Here is a 19,408-nt window from a genome sequence, read left to right on the forward strand (position 1 = left end):
ATAATGTTCCATGAGACATATCATCACAAGGCTCCACGGTCTTCTCATCACAATGCTCCGGTACCTTGTCATCACAATGCTCCATGACCCATATCATCACAACATTCCATTCCCCTTGTCATCACAATATTCCATGTACATTTTCATCCCAATGCTCCATGACACTTGTCATCAAAATAATCCTTGCACTTGTCATCCCAATGCTCCATGACCCCTGTATTCACAATGCTCCATGACACTTGTCATCACAGTGCTCCATGACACCTGTCATCACAATGCTCCATGCCTTTTTCAGCAAAATGCTACATGACCTTTTCATTACAATGTTCTATACGCTTGTCATCACAATACTCCATTACCATTGTCATCACAATCCTCCATGAACGTTGGGATCACATTGTTTCATGCCCTTGTCATCACAATGCTCCATGCTCCTTGAAATCAAAATGATCCATGACCGCTGTCATCACAATGCTCCAAACACTTGTGATCAGAATGTTCCAAAACACTTGTCATCACTACACTCCATGATGCCTGTCATCACAATACCCCAGGCCCTTTTCATCACAAGGCTCCATGACATTTGTCATCATAATTCTCAGTACACTTGTCATCACAATGCTCCGTGACACTTGTCAGAATGCTCCTTGAAACCTGTCACGAAAAGGCTCCATTCCTTTTTCATCACAATGCCCCATGCCGTTTTCATCACAATGCTCCATGCCGTTGTCATCAAAATACTCCACAACCTTGTCATCAGAATGCTCCATGACCTTTGTCATCACAATTCTCCATCTATTTTCAGCACAATGCTCCCTGACACTTGTCATCACAATGCTCTAAGCCATTTCCATCACAATGCTGCATTTCCTTTGTCATCAGAATCCTCCATGACACTTGGCATCACAATGCTCCATGCCATTGTCATCACAATGGGCTATTACATAAATCATCATGATGCTCCCTGAAACCAGTCTTCACAATACTGCATGACCTGGTCTTCACAATGCTCCATGCCCTTGTCATCACAATGCGCCATTCCAACTGTCATTGCAATAATCCATGAAACTTATTAGACCAATGCTCCGTGCACTTGTCATCACAATGCTCCATGCCCTTGTTATCACAGTGCTCCATGACCCATGTCATCACAATGCTCCGTGACTCCAGTCATCTCAATGCTTCATGACATTTGTCATCACAATGGTCCATGACCTCGTCATCAACAGTTGTGTGACCTTTTTAACCTCAATGTTCCATGAAATTTTCCTCACAATGCTCTTTGACCCTTGTCATCACAATACTCTATGCCTTTCTCAGCACAATGCTCCATGACTGTTGTCATCACAATGCTCCATGTGCTTGTCTGCACAATGCTCCATGACCATTTTCATCACAATTCTCAATACACTTGTCATCACAATGCTCCCTGACTCTTGTCGTCAGAATGCTCCTTGAACCCTGTGACGAAAAGGCACCATGCTGTTTGATCACAATTCCCCATGCCATTTTCATCACAATAATCCATGCCATTGTCAGGAAAATACTCCACAAGCTTGTCATCCAAAGGCTCCACACCCGTGTCATCACAATTCTCCATGCACTTGCCAGCACAATGCTCCCTGACCCTTGTCATCTCAAGGCTCCAAGCCATTGTCATCACAATGCTCCATTACCTTTGTCATCAGAATCCTCCATGGCACTTGGCATCACAATGCTCCATGCCGTTGTCATCACAATGGGCCATTAAATATGTCATCACAATGCTCCCTGACACCTGTCTTCACAATACTGCATGACCTGGTCATAACAATGCTCCATGCCCTTGTCATCACAATGCGCCATTCCAACTGTCATCGCAATAATCCATGAAACTTATTAGACCAATGCTCCATGCCCTTGTCATCACAATGCTACATGCCCTTGTTATCACAATGCTCCATGACCCCTTTCATCACAGTGCTCTGTGACTCCAGTCATCACAATGCTTCATGACCTTTGTCATCACAATGGTCCATGCCCTCGTCATCAACAGTCTCTGTGACCTTTTTAACCTCAATGCTCTCTGAAATTTTCATCACAATGCTCTTTGACCCTTGTCATCACAATACTCTAGTCCTTTCTCAGCACAATGCTCCATGACCGTTGTCATCACAATGCTCCATGCGCTTGTCAGCACAATGCTCCATGACACGTCATCACAATGCTCCATGCGCTTGTCATCACAGTTCTCCACAATCTTGTCATCACAATGCTCCATTAACATTGTCATCACAATGCTCCATGCACTTCTCATCAATATGCTCACTCACCACTGATATCACAATGTTACATCACTATTCATCACAATACTCCCTCACCCTTGTCATCACAATGTTCCATGACACCTGTCCTCACAATGCTACATGCACTTATCATCACAATGTTCGATGACCTATGACATCACAATGTTCCATATCCCCTGACATCAAAATGCTCCATGAACTTTTTCATCAAAATGCTCCATGTCCCCTGACATCACAATGCTCTATAGCCCTTGTCATTACAGTTCTCCATGATGCTCGTCATCACAATTATCCATGGTCTTCTCATCACAATGCTCGACGGTCTTGCCATCACAATGCTCCATGCCCTGTTCATCACAATGCTCCATGTCCCTTGTCATCACAATTCTCCACGTCCTTGTCATCACAGTGCTCCATGACAGTTCTCATCACAATGTTACATGCTTTTGTCATCACAATTCTCCATGCACATGTCATCTCATTGCCCCATGACCCCTCTCATAGCAAGCTCCATGCCTTTGTCATCACAATGCTTCACGACGTTTTCATCAAAATTCACAATGGCCTTGTCATCACAATGCTCCATGACCCTTGTCATCACAATGCTCCAAGCCCTTGGCATCACAATGCTCCTTTACATTTGTCATCACAATCCTCCAAAACACTTGACATCACAATGCTCCATGCCATTTTCATCACAATGGATCATGAAATATGTCATCACAATGCTCCCTGACACCTGTCTTCACAATACTCTATTACCTTGTCATCACAATGTGCCATGCCCACTATCAACACAATTATCCATGAAACTTGTCAGACCAATGCTCCATGTCCCTGTCATCACAATGCTCCATGCCCTTGTCATCACAATGCTCCATGACCACAGTTCTCACAATGCTCCGTGACTCCAGTCATCACAAGGATTCATGACTTGTGTCATCACAATGATCCATGCCCTCATCATCACAAGGCTCTGTGAACTTTGTCACCTCAATGTTCCATGAACTTTTCATCACAATGCTCCGTGACACTTGTTATCACAATGCTCCGTCCCTTTGTCAACTCAATGCTCCATGACCCTTGTCATCACAATGTTCCATTCGCTTGTCAGCGCAGTGCTCCTATACCCATGTCATCACAATGCTCCATAAACCTTGTCATCACAATGCTCCTTGCACGTCTTATTAAAATGCTCTCTCACCACTGATATCAAAATGTTCCCTCACTAGTCATCACAATACACACACTCCCCTGTCATGAAAATATTCCATAACCCCTGACTTCACAATGTTCCATAACCCCTGTCATCAAAATGTTCCATGACCCTTTTCATCAAATTTCTCCATGACCCTGTCATCACAATGCTCCCTGCCCTTCTCATCACAATGTACAACACCCTTGTCATCAAAATGCTCCAAGACTTTGTCATCAGAAAGATCCATGACCTTTGGCATCACAATGCTGCATGACATTGTCGTCACAATGCTCCATGATCACTCTCATCACATTGCTTCATGCCCTTGTCATCACAAAGCTCCATGATGCATGTCATCAGAATGCTCCATGGCCTTGTCATCACAGTGCTCCATGCCCTTGCCATCACAATGCTCCAAAACACCTGTCATCACAATGCTCCAGGAACCCTGTAATCACAATGTTCCATGCCCCTTTTCATCTCAATGCTCCATGAACCCTGTCATCACAATATACCATGCCCAGCATCATAATGCTTCATGCTATTGTCATCACAAAGAAATCATAATGCTCCATGACCTCTCTCATCACAATGCTACAAATCCTTGTGGTCAAAATGTTCCATAACACTTATCATCACAACGCCCCATGACGCTCGTCATCCCAATTATCCATGGTCTTCTCATTACAATGCTCCATGACTTTTGTCACCACAATGCTCAGTACCCTTGTCATCACAATGCTCCCTGACACTTGTTGTCAGTGTGCTCCTTGAACCCTTTGATGACAAGGCTCCATGGCCTTCTCATCCCAATGCTCCATGCCCTTGTCATCACAGTGCTCCACGACCACTGTAATCACAAGGCTCCATGCCCCTTTTAATCAGAATGTTCCATGAGACATATAATCACAAGGCTCCATGGTCTTCTCCTCACAATGCTCCAGTACCTAGTCATCACAATGCTCCTTGACACCTCTCATCACAATACTCCATGGATATTTTCAGCCCAGTGCTCCAGTACCTTGTCATCACAATGCTCCATGACCCCCGTCATTACAATGCTCCATGAACCCTGTCATCAAAACGCTCCATGTCCCTTGTCATCACAATACTCCATGAACATTTTCATCCCAATGCTCCATTACACTTGTCATCACAATGATCCATGACCTTGTCATCCCAGTGCTCCATGACCCCGGTATTCACAATGCTCCGTGACGCTTGTCATCACAGTGCTCCATGACACCTGTCTCCACAATGTTCCATGCCTTTGTCAGCAAAATGCTACATGACCTTGTCATTACAATGCTCAATGCACTTGTCATCACAATACTCCATTAGCATTGTCATCACAATCCTCCATGAACCTTGGGTTCACATAGTTACATGCCCTTGTCATCACAATGCTCCATGCTCCTTGAAATCAAAATGATCCATGACCTCTGTCATCACAATGCTCCAAACCCTTGTGGTCACAATGTTCCATAACACTTGTCATCACAACGCTCCATGATGCCTGTCATCACAGTACTCCATGCCGTTTTCCTCACAATGCTCCATGACCTTTGTCATCACAATTCTCAATACACTTGTCATCACAGTGCTCCCTCATTCTTGTCGTCAGAATGCTCCTTGAACCCTGGCACAAAAAGGCTCCATGCCTTTATCATCACAATGCCCGATGCCATTTTCATCCCAATAATCCATGCCTTTGTCATCAAAATACTCCACAAGCTTGTCATCCAAATGCTCCATGACCCGTGTCATCACAATTCTCCATACACTTGCCAGCACAATGCTCCCTGACTCTTGTCATCACAATGCTCCAAGCCATTGTCATCACAATGCTCCATTATATTTGTCATCAGAATCCTCCATGATACTTGGCATCACAATGCTCCATGCCATTGTCATCACAATGGGCCATTACATATGTCATCACAATGCTCCCTGACACCAGTCTTCACAATACTGCATGACCTGGTCTTCACAATGCTCCATGCCGTTGTCATCACAATGTGCCATTCCAACTGTCATTGCAATATTCCATGAGACTTATTAGACCAATGTTCCATGCCCTTGTCATCACAATGCTCCATGCCCTTGTTATCACAATGCTCCGTGACTCCAGTCATCACAATGCTTCATGAACTTTGTCATCACAGTGGTCCATGCCCTCGTCATCAACAGTCTCTGTGACATTTTTAACCTCAGTGCTCCATGAAATTTTCATCACAATGCTCTTTGACCCTTGTCATCACAATACTCTATGCCTTTCTCAGCACAGTGCTCCATGACCGTTGTCATCACAATGCTCCATGCGCTTGTCAGCACAATGCTCCATGACACATGTCATCACAATGCACCATGGGCTTGTCATCACAGTGCTCCACAATCTTGTCATCACAATGCTCCATTTACCTTGTCATCACAATGCTCCATGCACTTCTCATCAATATGCTCTCTCACCACTGATATCACAATGTTACATCACTATTCATCACAATACTCCCTCAACCCTGTCATCACAATGTTCAGTGACTCTTGTCATCACAATGCTCCATGCCCTTGTTATCACAATGCTCCGTGACTCCAGTCATCACTATGCTTCATGAACTTTGTCATCACAGTGGTCCATGCCCTCGTCATCAACAGTCTCTGTGACAATTTTAACCTCAATGCTCCATGAAATTTTCATCACAATGCTCTTTGACCCTTGTCATCACAATACTCTATGCCTTTCTCATCACAATGCTCCATGACCGTTGTCATCACAATGCTCCATGCGCTTGTCAGCACAATGCTCCATGACACATGTCATCACAATGCACCATGCGCTTGTCATCACAGTGCTCCACATTCTTGTCATCACAATGCTCCATTTACCTTGTCATCACAATACTCCATGCACTTCTCATCAATATGCTCTCTCACCACTGATATCACAATGTTACATCACTATTCGTCACAATACTCCCTCACCCCTGTCATCATAATGTTCCATGACACCTGTCATCAAAATGCTACATTCACTTATCATCACAATGTTTGATGACCCCAGACATCACAATGTTCCATAATCCCTGTCATCAAAATGCTCCATGACACTTTTCATCAATATACTCCATGAGCCCTGACATCACAATTTTCCAGAACCCCTGTCATCAAAATGTTCCATGACACTTTTCATCCAGTTGATCCATGACCCTGTCATCACAATGCTCCCTGCCCTACTCATCACAATGCACAAGGCCTTTGTCATCAAATTGCTCCATGACCTTTGTCATCACAATAATGCATGACACTTGGCATCACAGTGCTCCATGTCATTGTTATCACAATGCTCCATGAATGCTCTCATCACATTGCTCCATGACCTTGTCATCACAAAGCTCCATGACACATGTCATCAGAATGTTACATGGCCTTCTCATCACAATGCTCCTTGCCCTTGCCATCACAATGCTCCTTTACCCCTGTCATAACAATGCTCCATGACCACTGACATCACGATGTTCCACGACCTTGTCATCACAAGGCTCAATGACCCTTGTCAGCACAATGCTCCAAGACACCTGTCATCAAAATGCTCCATGCCCTTGTCATAACATAGCTCCATGACGCATGTCATCAGAAGTTTCCATGGCTTTCTCATCACAAAGCTCCATGCACTTGTCAGCTCAATGTTCCCTGACCCTTGTCATCACAATGCTCCAAGCCATTTTCATCACAATGCTCCATTTCATTTGTCATCAGAATCCTCCATGACACTTGGCATCACAATGCTCCTTGCCATTGTCATCACAATGTGCCATTACATATGTCATCACAATGCTCCCTGACACATGTCTTCACATTACTGCATGACCTGGACATCAAAATGCTCCATGCCCTAGTCATTACAATGTGCCATTTCAACTGTCATCGCAATAATCCACTAAACTTATAAGAGCAATTCTCCATGCCCTTGTCATCACAATGCTCCATGCCCTTGTTATCACAGTGTTCCAAGACCCCTGTAATCAGAATGCTCCATGCCCCTTTTCATCAGTATGCTCCATGAGACTTGTCATCACAAGGCTCCATGGTTTCCTCATCACAATGATCCAGGACCTTGTCATCACAATGCTTCACGACCTTGTCATGAAAATCCTCAATTTCTCTTGTCATCATAATGCTCCAAGCCCTAGTCATCACAATGCATCATTATATTTATCATCACAATCCTCCATTACATTTTGCATCACAATGCTCCCTGTCATTGTCATCACAATGGACCATGACATATGTCATCACAATGCTCCCTGACACCTGTTTTCACAATAATCCATGACCTTCTCATCACAATGCTCCTTGCCCTTGTCATCACAATGCACCATGTACACTGTCATCACAATAATCTATGAAAATTGTCAGACCAATGCTCCATGCCCCTGTCATCACAATGTTCCATGCCCTTGTCTTCACAATGCTCCATGACCCCTGTCATCACAATGCTCCATGACTACATTCATCACAATGCTTCGTAACGTTTGTCATCACAACAATCCATGCCCTCGTCATCACAAGGCTCTGTGACCTTTGTAACCACAATGCTCCATGAACTTTTCATCACAGTGCTCCATGCCATTTTCAGAACAATGCTCCATGACCCTTGTCATCACAGTGTGCCATGTGCTTTTCATCACAATGATCGACAAGCTTGTCATCGCTATGCTGCATAAACATTTTAATCACAATGCTCCATGCACTTCTCATCCAAATCCTCTCTCACCTGAGATATCACAATATTCCATCGCTAGTCATCACAATCCACCCATAACCCTGTAATCACAATGTTCCATGATCCCTGTCATCACAATGCTACATCCCCTTATCAGCACAATGATCCATGACCACTGACATCATAAATTTCCATAACCACAGTCATCAAAATGCTCCATGACCCTTTACATCCCAAAGCTCCATGACAACTGGCATCACAATGTTCTATAACCCCTGTCATCAAAATGTTCCATTACACTTTTCATCAAATTGCTGCATGACCCTGTCATCAAAATGATCCCTGGCCTTCTCATCACGATGCACCACACCTTTGTCATCAAAATGCTCCATGACTTTTGTCATCACAAAGCTCCATGACACTTGGCATCACAGTGCTCCATGTCATTGTCATCACAATGCCCCATGAACACTCTCATCACATTGCTCCATGCCCTTGTCATCATAAAGCTCCATGAAACTTGTCATCACATTGCTCGATACCCTTCACATCACAATGCTCCATGCTCTTGTCATTACAATCCTCCATGACCCATGTATCACAGAGTTCCGTGCCCTTGTCATCACAAAGCTCCATGCCCACTCTCATCACAATAAACCATGAAACATTTCAGACCAATGCTCAATGCATTTCTCATCACAATGCTCCATTACCTCTTTCATAACAATGTTCCATGACCCCTGCCATCACAATGTTCCACGGCCTTGTCATCAAAATGCTCCAAGACCCCTGTAATCACAGTGCTCCATGCCCCTTTTCATCTCAATGCCCATCATCATAATGCTTCAGGCTATTGTCATCACAATGAAATCAAAATGCTCCATGACCTCTTTCATTATAATGCTCCAAACCCTTGTGATAACAATGTTCTATAACACTTATCATCACAAAACCCCATGATGCTCATCATCACAATTATCCATGGCCTTCTCATCCCAATGCTCCATGCCCTTGTCATCACAGTGCCCCACGACCCCTGTAATCACAATGCTCCATGCCCCTTTTCATCAGAATGTTCCATGAGACATATCATCACAAGGATCCATGGTCTTCTCATCACAATGCTCCAGTACCTTGTCATCACAATGCTCCATGACACCTGTCCTCACAATACTCCATGAACATTTTCGGCCCAATGCTCCATGACCCTCTCATCACAATACTCCATGAGCCCTGTCATTACAATGCTCCATGACCCCTGTCATCACAACGCTCCATGTCCCTTGTCATCCCAATACTCCATGAATATTTTCATCCCAATGCTCCATGACCCTTGTCATCACAATGATCCATGCCCTTGTCATCCCAATGCTCCATGACCCCTGTATTCACAATGCTCCGTGACACTTGTCATCACAGTGCTCCATGACACCTGTCATCACAATGCTCCATGCCTTTGTCAGCAAAATGCTACATGACCTTGTCATTACAATGCTCTATGCACTTGTCATCGCAATACTCAATTACCATTGTCATCACAATCCTCCACGAACCTTAGGATCACATTGTTTCATGCCCTTGTCATCACAATGCTCCATGCTCCTTGAAACCAAAATGATCCATGACCTCTGTCATCACAATGCTCCAAACCCTTGTGATCACAATGTTCCATAACACTTATCATCACAACGCTCCATGATGCCTGTCATCACAATTCTCCAAGCTCTTTTCATCACAATGCTCCATGAACTTTGACATCACAATTCTCAATACACTTGTCATCACAATGCTCCCTGACACTTGTCATCAGAATGCACCTTGAACCCTGTCACGAAGAGGCTCCATGCCTTTTACATCACAATGCCCCACGCCATTTTCATCACAATGCTCCATGCCATTGTCATCAAAATACTCCACAAGCTTGTCATTAGAATGCTCCATGACCTTTGTCATCGCAATGCTCCATGCACTTGTCAGCACAATGCTCCAAGCCATTGTCATCACAATTTTCCATTACCTTTGTCATCAGAATCCTCCATGACACTTGGCATCACAATGATCCATGCCACTGTCATCACAATGGGCCATTACATATGTCATCACAATGCTCCCTGACACCAGTCTTCACAATACTGCATGACTTGGCCTTCACAATGCTCCATGCCATTGTCATCAAAATGCACCATTCCAACTGTCATTGCAATAATCCATGGAACGTATTAGACCAATGCTCCGTGCCCTTGTCATCACAATGCTCCATGTCCTTGTTATCACTGTGCTACATGACCCATATCATCACAATGCTCCGAGACTCCAGTCATCTCAATGCTTCATGACCTTTGTCATCACAATGGTCCATGCCCTCGTCATCCACAGTCTCTGTGTCCTTTTTAACCTCAATGCTCCATGAAATTTTCATCACAATGCTCTTTGACCCTTGTCATCACAATCCTCTATGCCTTTCTCAGCACAATGCTCCATGACCGTTGTTACCACAATGCTCCATGCGCTTGTCAGCACAGTGCACCATGACACGTCATCACAATGCACCATGCGCTTGTCATCACAGTGCTCCACAATCTTATCATCACAATGCTCCATTAACATTGTCATCACAATGCTCCATGCAGTTCTCATCAATATGATCTCTCACCACTGACATCACAATGTTACATCACTATTCATCACAGTACTCCCTCAGCCCTGTCATCACAATGTTCCATGACTCCTGTCATCACAATGCTACATGCACTTATCATCACAATGTTCGATGACCTATGACTTCACAATGTTCCATAAGCCCTGTCATCAAAATGCTCCATGCCCTTGTCATCGCAATGCTCCATGACCCCTGTATTCAAAATGCTCCGTGACGCTTGTCATACCAGTGCTCCATGACACCTGTCATCACAATGCTCCATGTCTTTGTCAGCAAAATGCTACATGACCTTGTCATTACAATGCTCTATGTGCTTGTCATCACAATACTCCATTACCATTGTCATCACAAGCCTCCATGAACCTTGGGATCGCATTGTTTCATGCCCTTGTCATCACAATGCTCCATGCTCCTTGAAATCAAAATGATCCATGACCTCTGTCATCACAGTGCTCCAAACCCTTTTGATCACAATGTTCCATAACACTTGTCATCACAACGCTCCGTGATGCCTGTCATCACAATACTCCATGCCCTTTTCATCACAATGCTCCATGACCTTTGTCATCACTATTCTCCATGCACTTGTCAGCACAATGCTCCAAGCCATTGTCATCACAATGCTCCATTACCTTTGTCATCAGAGTCCTCCATGACAATTGGCAACACAATGCTCCATGCCATTGTCATCATAATGGGCCATTACATATGACATCACAATGTTCCATAACCCCTGTCATCAAAATGCTCCATGACCTTTTTCATCAAATGTTCCATGTCCCCTGACATTACAATGCTTCATAGCCCTTGTCATTACAGTGCTCCATGACGATCGTCATCACAATTATCCATGGTCTTCTCATCACAATGATCCATGGACTTGCCATCACAATGCTCCAAGCCCTGGTCATCAAAATGCTCCATGTCCCTTGTCATCACAATTCTCCACGTCCTTGTCATCACAATGCTCCGTGACAGTTCTCATCACAATGTTACATGCTTCTGTCATCACAATTCTCCATGCACATATCATCGCAATGCCCCATGACCCCTGTCATAGCAAGCTCCATGCCTTTGTCATCACAATGCTTCACGATCTTTGCATCAAAATTCTCAATGGCCGTTGTCATCACAATGCTCCTTGACCATTGTCATCACAATGCTCCAAGCCCTTGCCATCATAATGCTCCATTACCTTTGTCATCACAATCCTCTAAAACACTTGAAATCACAATGCTCCATGCCATTGTCATCACAATGCAACATGAAATATGTCATCACAATGCTCCCTGACACCTGTCTTCACAATACTGCATGACCTTGTCATCACAATGTGCCATGCCCACTGTCAACACAATTATCCATGGAACTTGTCAAACCAAGGCTCCATGCCCCTGTCATCACAATGTTCCATGCCCTTGTCATCACAATGCTCCATGACCACAGTTCTCACAATGCTCCGTGAATCCAGTCATCACAAGTCTTCATGACCTTTGTCATCACAATGATCCATGCCCTCATCATCACAAGGCTCTGTGAACTTTGTCACCACAATGCTCCATGAACTTTTCATCACAATGCTCCGTGACACTTGTTATCACAATGCTCCGTCTTTTTGTCAACTCAATGCTCCATGACCCTTGTCATCACAATGTTCCATGTGCTTGTCAGCGCATTGCTCCATGACCCATGTCCTCACAGTGCTCCATAAACCTTGTCATCACAATGCTCCTTGCACGTCTTATCAAAGTGCTCTCTCACCACTGATATCAAAATGTTCCCTCACTAGTCATCAAAATACGCCCACTCTCCTGTCATCACAATGGTCCATAACCCCTGTCATGAAAGTGTTCCATGACCCCTGACATCACAATGTTCCATAACCCCTGTCATCAAAATGTTCCATGACCCTTTTCATCAAATTGCTCCATGACCCTCTCATCACAATGCTCCCTGCCCTTCGCATCACAATGCACAACGCCCTTGTAATCAAAATGCTCCATGACTTTGTCATCACAAAGATCCATGATCCTTGGCATTACAATGCTCCATGTCATTGTCATCACAATGCTCCATGATCGCTCTCATCACATTGCTCCATTTTCTTGTCGTCACAAAGCTCCATGACCCATGTCATCAGAATGTTCCATGGCCTTCTCATCACAGTGCTCCATGCCCTTGCCATCAGAATGCTCCATTACACCTGTCATCACAATGCTCCAAAACCACTGTAATCAAAATGCTCCATGCCACTTTTCATCTCAATGCTCCATGAACCCTGTCATCACAATGCACCATGCCCACCATCATAATGCTTCATGCTATTGTCATCACAATGAAATCATAATGCTCCATGACCTCTCTCATCACAATGCTCCAAATCCTTGTTATCAAAATGTTCCATAACACTTATCATCACAACGCCCCATGACGCTCGTCATCACCATTATCCATGGTCTTGTCATCACAGTGCTCCATGATATTTGTCACCACATTGCTCAATACCCTTGTCATCACAATGCTCCCTGACTCTTGTCGTCAGTATGCTCCTTGAACCCTGTGATAACAAGGCTCCATGGCCTTCTCATCCCAATGCTCCATGCCCTTGTCATCACAGTGCTCCACGACCCCTGTAAGCACAATGCTCCATGCCCCTTTTCATCAGAATGTTCCATGAGACATATCATCACAAAGCTCCATGGTCTTCTCATCACAATGCTCCTGTACCTTGTCATCATAATGCTCCATGACACCAGTCATCACAATATTCCATGAACATTTTCAGCCTAATGCTCCATGACCTTCTCATCACAATGCTCCATGACACCTGTCATTACAATGCTCCATGACCCCTGTCATCACAACGCTCCATGTCCCTTGTCATCACAGTACTCCATGAACCCTTTCATCCCAATGCTCCATGACCCTTGTCATCAAAATGATCCATGCCCTTGTCATCCCAATGCTCCATGACCCCTGTATTCACAATGCTCCGTGACGCTTGTCATCACAGTGCTCCATGACACCTGTCATCACAATCCTCCATGCCTCTGTCAGCAAAATGCTACATGATCTTGTCATTACAATGCTCTATGCATTGTAATGCATCCTCCATGAAACTTGGGATCACATTGTTTCATGCCCTTGTCATCACAATGCTCCATGCTCCTTGAAATCAAAATGATCCATGACTTCTGTCATCACAATGCTCCAAACACTTGTGATCACAATGTTCCATAACACTTGTCATCACAGCACTCCATGATGCCTGTCATTACAATACTCCATGCCCTTTTCATCACAATGCTCCATGACCATTGTCATCACAATTCTCAATATACTTGTCATCACAGTGCTCCCTGACACTTGTCGTCAGAATGCTCCTTGAACCCTGTCACGAAAAGGCTCCATGCCTTTTTCATCACAATGCCCCACGCAGTTTTCATCAGAATGCTCCATGCCATTGTCATCAAAATACTCCAGAAGCTTCTCATCAGAATTCTCCATGACCTTTGTCATCACAATTCTCCATGCACATGTCAGCACAATGCTCCAAGCCATAATCATCACAATGCTCCATTACATTTGTCATAAGAATCCTCCATGACACTTGGCATCACAATGCTCCATGCCATTGTCATCACAATGGGCCATTACATATGTCATCACAATGCTCCCTGACACCAGTCTACACAACACTGCGTGACCTGGTCTTCACAATGCTCCATGCCCTTGTCATCAAAATGCACCATTCCAACTGTCATTGCAATAATCCATGAAACTTATTAGACCAATGCTTCGTGCACTTGTCATCACAATGCTCCATACCCTTGTTATCACAGTGCTCCATGACCCATGTCATCACAATGCTCCGTGACTCCAGTCATCTCAATGATTCATGACCTTTGTCATCACAGTGGTCCATGCCCTCGTCATCAACAGTCTCTGTGACCTTTTTAACCTCAATGCTCCATGAAATTTTCATCACAATGCTCTTTGACCCTTGTCATTACAATACTCTGTGCCTTTCTCAGCACAATGCTCCATGACCGTTGTCATCACAATGCTCCATGTGCTTGTCAGCAAAATGCTCCATGACCTTTGTCATCACAATTCTCAATACCCTTGTCATCACAATGCTCCCTGTCTCTGGTCGTCAGAAGGCTCCTTGAAACCTGTCAAGAAACGGCTCCATGCCATTTTCATCACAATAATCCATGCCATTGTCATCAAAATACTCCACAAGTTTGTCATCCAAATGCTCCATGACCCGTGTCATCAAAATTTTCCATGCACTTGCAAGCACAATGCTCCCTGACCCTTGTCATCACAATGCTTCAAGCCATTGTCATCACAATGATCCATTACCTTTGTCATCAGAATCCTCCATGACACTTGTCATCACAATGCTCCATGCCACTGTCATCACAATGGGCCATTACATATGTCATCACAATGCTCACTGACACCAGTCTTCACAATACTGCATGACCTGGTCTTCACAATGTTCCATGCCCTTGTCATCACAATGCGCCATTCCAACTGTCATTGCAATAATCCATGAAACTTATTAGACGTATGTTCCATGCCCTTGTTATCACAATGCTCCATGACTCCCGTCATCACAATGCTTCATGACCTTTGTCATCACAATGCTCCATGTACTTGTCTGCACAATGCTCCATGACCTTTTCATCATAATTCTCAATACACTTGTCATCACAATGCTCCCTGACTCTTGTCGTCAGAATGCTCCTTGAACCCTGTGACGAAAAGGCACCATGCTGTTTCATCACAATGCCCCATGCCATTTTCATCACAATAATCCATGCCATTGTCAGGAAAATACTCCACAAGCTTGTCATCCAAATGCTCCATGACCCGAGTCATCACAATTCTCCATGCACTTGCCAGCACAATGCTCCCTGACCCTTGTCATCTCAAGGCTCCAAGCCATTGTCATCACAATGCTCCATTACCTTTGTCATCAGAATCCTCCATGGCACTTGGCATCACAATGCTCCATGCCGTTGTCATCACAATTGGCCATTAAATATGTCATCACAATGCTCCCTGACACCTGTCTTCACAATACTGCATGACCTGGTCATAACAATGCTCCATGCCCTTGTCATCACAATGCGCCATTCCAACTGTCATCGCAATAATCCATGAAACTTATTAGACCAATGCTCCATGCCCTTGTCATCACAATGCTACATGCCATTGTTATCACAATGCCCCTTGACCCCTTTCATCACAATGCTCTGTGACTCCAGTCATCACAATGCTTCATGACCTTTGTCATCACAATGGTCCATGCCCTCGTCATCAACAGTCTCTGTGACCTTTTTAACCTCAATGCTCTCTGAAATTTTCATCACAATGCTCTTTGACCCTTGTCATCACAATACTCTAGGCCTTTCTCAGCACAATGCTCCATGACCGTTGTCATCACAATGCTCCATGCGCTTGTCAGCACAATGCTCCATGACACGACATCACAATGCTCCATGCGCTTGTCATCACAGTTCTCCACAATCTTGTCATCACAATGCTCCATTAACATTGTCATCACAATGCTCCATGCACTTCTCATCAATATGCTCACTCACCACTGATATCACAATGTTACATCACTATTCATCACAATACTCCCTCACCCTTGTCATCACAATGTTCCATGACACCTGTCCTCACAATGCTACATGCACTTATCATCACAATGTTCAATGACCTATGACATCACAATGTTCCATATCCCCTGACATCAAAATGCTCCATGAACTTTTTCATCAAAATGCTCCATGTCCCCTGACATCACAATGCTCCATAGCCCTTGTCATTACAGTTCTCCATGATGCTCGTCATCACAATTATCCATGGTCTTCTCATCACAATGCTCCACGGTCTTGCCATCACAATGCTCCATGCCCTGTTCATCACAATGCTCCATGTCCCTTGTCATCACAATTCTCCACGTCCTTGTCATCACAGTGCTCCATGACAGTTCTCATCACAATGTTACATGCTTTTGTCATCACAATTCTCCATGCACATGTCATCGCATTGCCCCATTACCACTGTCATAGCAAGCTCCATGCCTTTATCATCACAATGCTTCACGACGTTTTCATCAAAATTCACAATGGCCTTGTCATCACAATGCTCCATGACCCTTGTCATCACAATGCTCCAAATCCTTGTCATCACAATGCTCCTTTACATTTGTCATCACAATCCTCCAAAACACTTGACATCACAATGCTCCATGCCATTGTCATCACAATGGATCATGAAATATGTCATCACAATGCTCCCTGACACCTGTCTTCACAATACTCCATTACCTGTCATCACAATGTGCCATGCCCACTATCAACACAATTATCCATGAAACTTGTCAGACCAATGCTCCATGCCCCTGTCATCACAATGCTCCATGCCCTTGTCATCACAATGCTCCATGACCACAGTTCTCACAATGCTCCGTGACTCCAGTCATCACAAGGATTCATGACCTGTGTCATCACAATGATCCATGCCCTCATCATCACAAGGCTCTGTGAACTTTGTCACCTCAATGTTCCATGAACTTTTCATCACAATGCTCCGTGACACTTGTTATCACAATGCTCCGTCCCTTTGTCAACTCAATGCTCCATGACCCTTGTCATCACAATGTTCCATTCGCTTGTCAGCGCAGTGCTCCAATACCCATGTCATCACAATGCTCCATAAACCTTGTCATCACAATGCTCCTTGCACGTCTTATCAAAATGCTCTCTCACCACTGATATCAAAATGTTCCCTCACTAGTCATCACAATACACACACTCCCCTGTCATGAAAATATTCCATAACCCCTGACTTCACAATGTTCCATAACCCCTGTCATCAAAATGTTCCATGACCCTTTTCATCAAATTTCTCCATGACCCTGTCATCACAATGCTCCCTGCCCTTCTCATCACAATGTACAACACCCTTGTCATCAAAATGCTCCATGACCTTTGTCATCACAATGCTCCATGACCCATGTCATCACAATGCTCCGTGACTCCAGTCATCTCAATGATTCATGACCTTTGTCACCACAGTGGTCAATGCCCTCATCATCAACAGTCTCTGTGAACATTTTAACCTCAATGCTCCATGAAATTTTCATCACAATGCTCTTTGACCCTTGTCATTACAATACTCTATGCCTTTCTCAGCACAATGCTCCATGACCGTTGTCATCACAATGCTCCATGCGCTTGTCAGCAAAATGCTCCATGACCTTTGTCATCACAATTCTCAATACCCTTGTCATCACAATGCTCCCTGTCTCTGGTCGTCAGAAGGCTGCTTGAAACCTGTCAAGAAACGGCTCCATGCCATTTTCATCCCATTGCCCCATGCCATTTTCATCACAATAATCCATGCCATTGTCATCAAAATACTCCACAAGTTTGTCATCCAAATGCTCCATGACCCGTGTCATCACAGTTTTCCATGCACTTGCAAGCACAATGCTCCCTGACCCTTGTCATCACAATGCTTCAAGCCATTGTCATCACAATGCTCCATTACCTTTGTCATCAGAATCCTCCATGACACTTGTCATCACAATGCTCCATGCCACTGTCATCACAATGGGCCATTACATATGTCATCACAATGCTCACTGACACCAGTCTTCACAATACTGCATGACCTGGTCTTCACAATGTTCCATGCCCTTGTCATCACAATGCGCCATTCCAACTGTCATTGCAATAATCCATGAAACTTATTAGACCTATGTTCCATGCCCTTGTTATCACAATGCTCCGTGACTCCAGTCATCACAATGCTTCATGACCTTTGTCATCACAATGGGCCATTCCCTCATCATCAACAGTCTCAGTGACCTTTTTAACCTCAATGCTCCATGAAATTTTCATCACAATGCTCTTTGACCATTGTCATCACAATACTCTATGCCTTTCTCAGAACAATGCTCCGTGACTGTTGTCATCACAATGCTCCAGGCGCTTGTCAACACAATGCTCCATGACACATCATCACAATGCACCATGCGCTTGTCATCACAGTGCTCCACAATCTTGTCATCACAATGCTCCATTAATATTGTCATCACAATGATCCATGCACTTCTCATCAATATGCTCTCTCACCACTGATATCACAATGTTACATCACTATTCATCACAATACTCCCTCACCCCTGTCATCACAATATTCAATGACTCCTGTCATCACAATGCTACATGCACTTATCATCACAATGTTCGATAACCTATGACATCACAATGTTCCATGATCCCTGTCACCAAAATGCTCCATGAAATTTTTCATCAAAATGCTCCATGTCCCCTGACATCACAGTGCTCCATAGCCCTTGTCATTGCAGTGCTCCATGACGCTCGTCATCACAATTATCCATGGTCTTCTCTTCACAATGCTCCACGGTCTTGCCATCACAATGCTCCATGCCCTGGTCATCACAATGCTCCATGTCCCTTGTCATCACAATTCTCCACGTCCTTGTCATCACA

The 19,408-nt window shown here is 44.2% G+C and overlaps 1 long non-coding RNA gene across 1 annotated transcript in view; it reads right to left on the reverse strand.

Moving 5' to 3' along the window:
- Positions 1-594: 594 nt before the first annotated feature.
- Positions 595-19,408, reverse strand: part of LOC308610079 — a 548,215-nt gene continuing 529,401 nt past the window's right edge. The window contains exon 3 of the long non-coding RNA XR_014014422.1: positions 595-631. This is a non-coding gene — a long non-coding RNA (uncharacterized lncRNA). The remainder of the gene's footprint in view (positions 632-19,408) is intronic.

Source organism: Mesoplodon bidens (assembly GCF_964165515.1).
Source record: "Mesoplodon bidens genome assembly, contig: HAP1_SCAFFOLD_35, whole genome shotgun sequence".
In the NCBI taxonomy this organism is placed as follows: Eukaryota; Metazoa; Chordata; class Mammalia; order Artiodactyla; family Ziphiidae; genus Mesoplodon; species Mesoplodon bidens.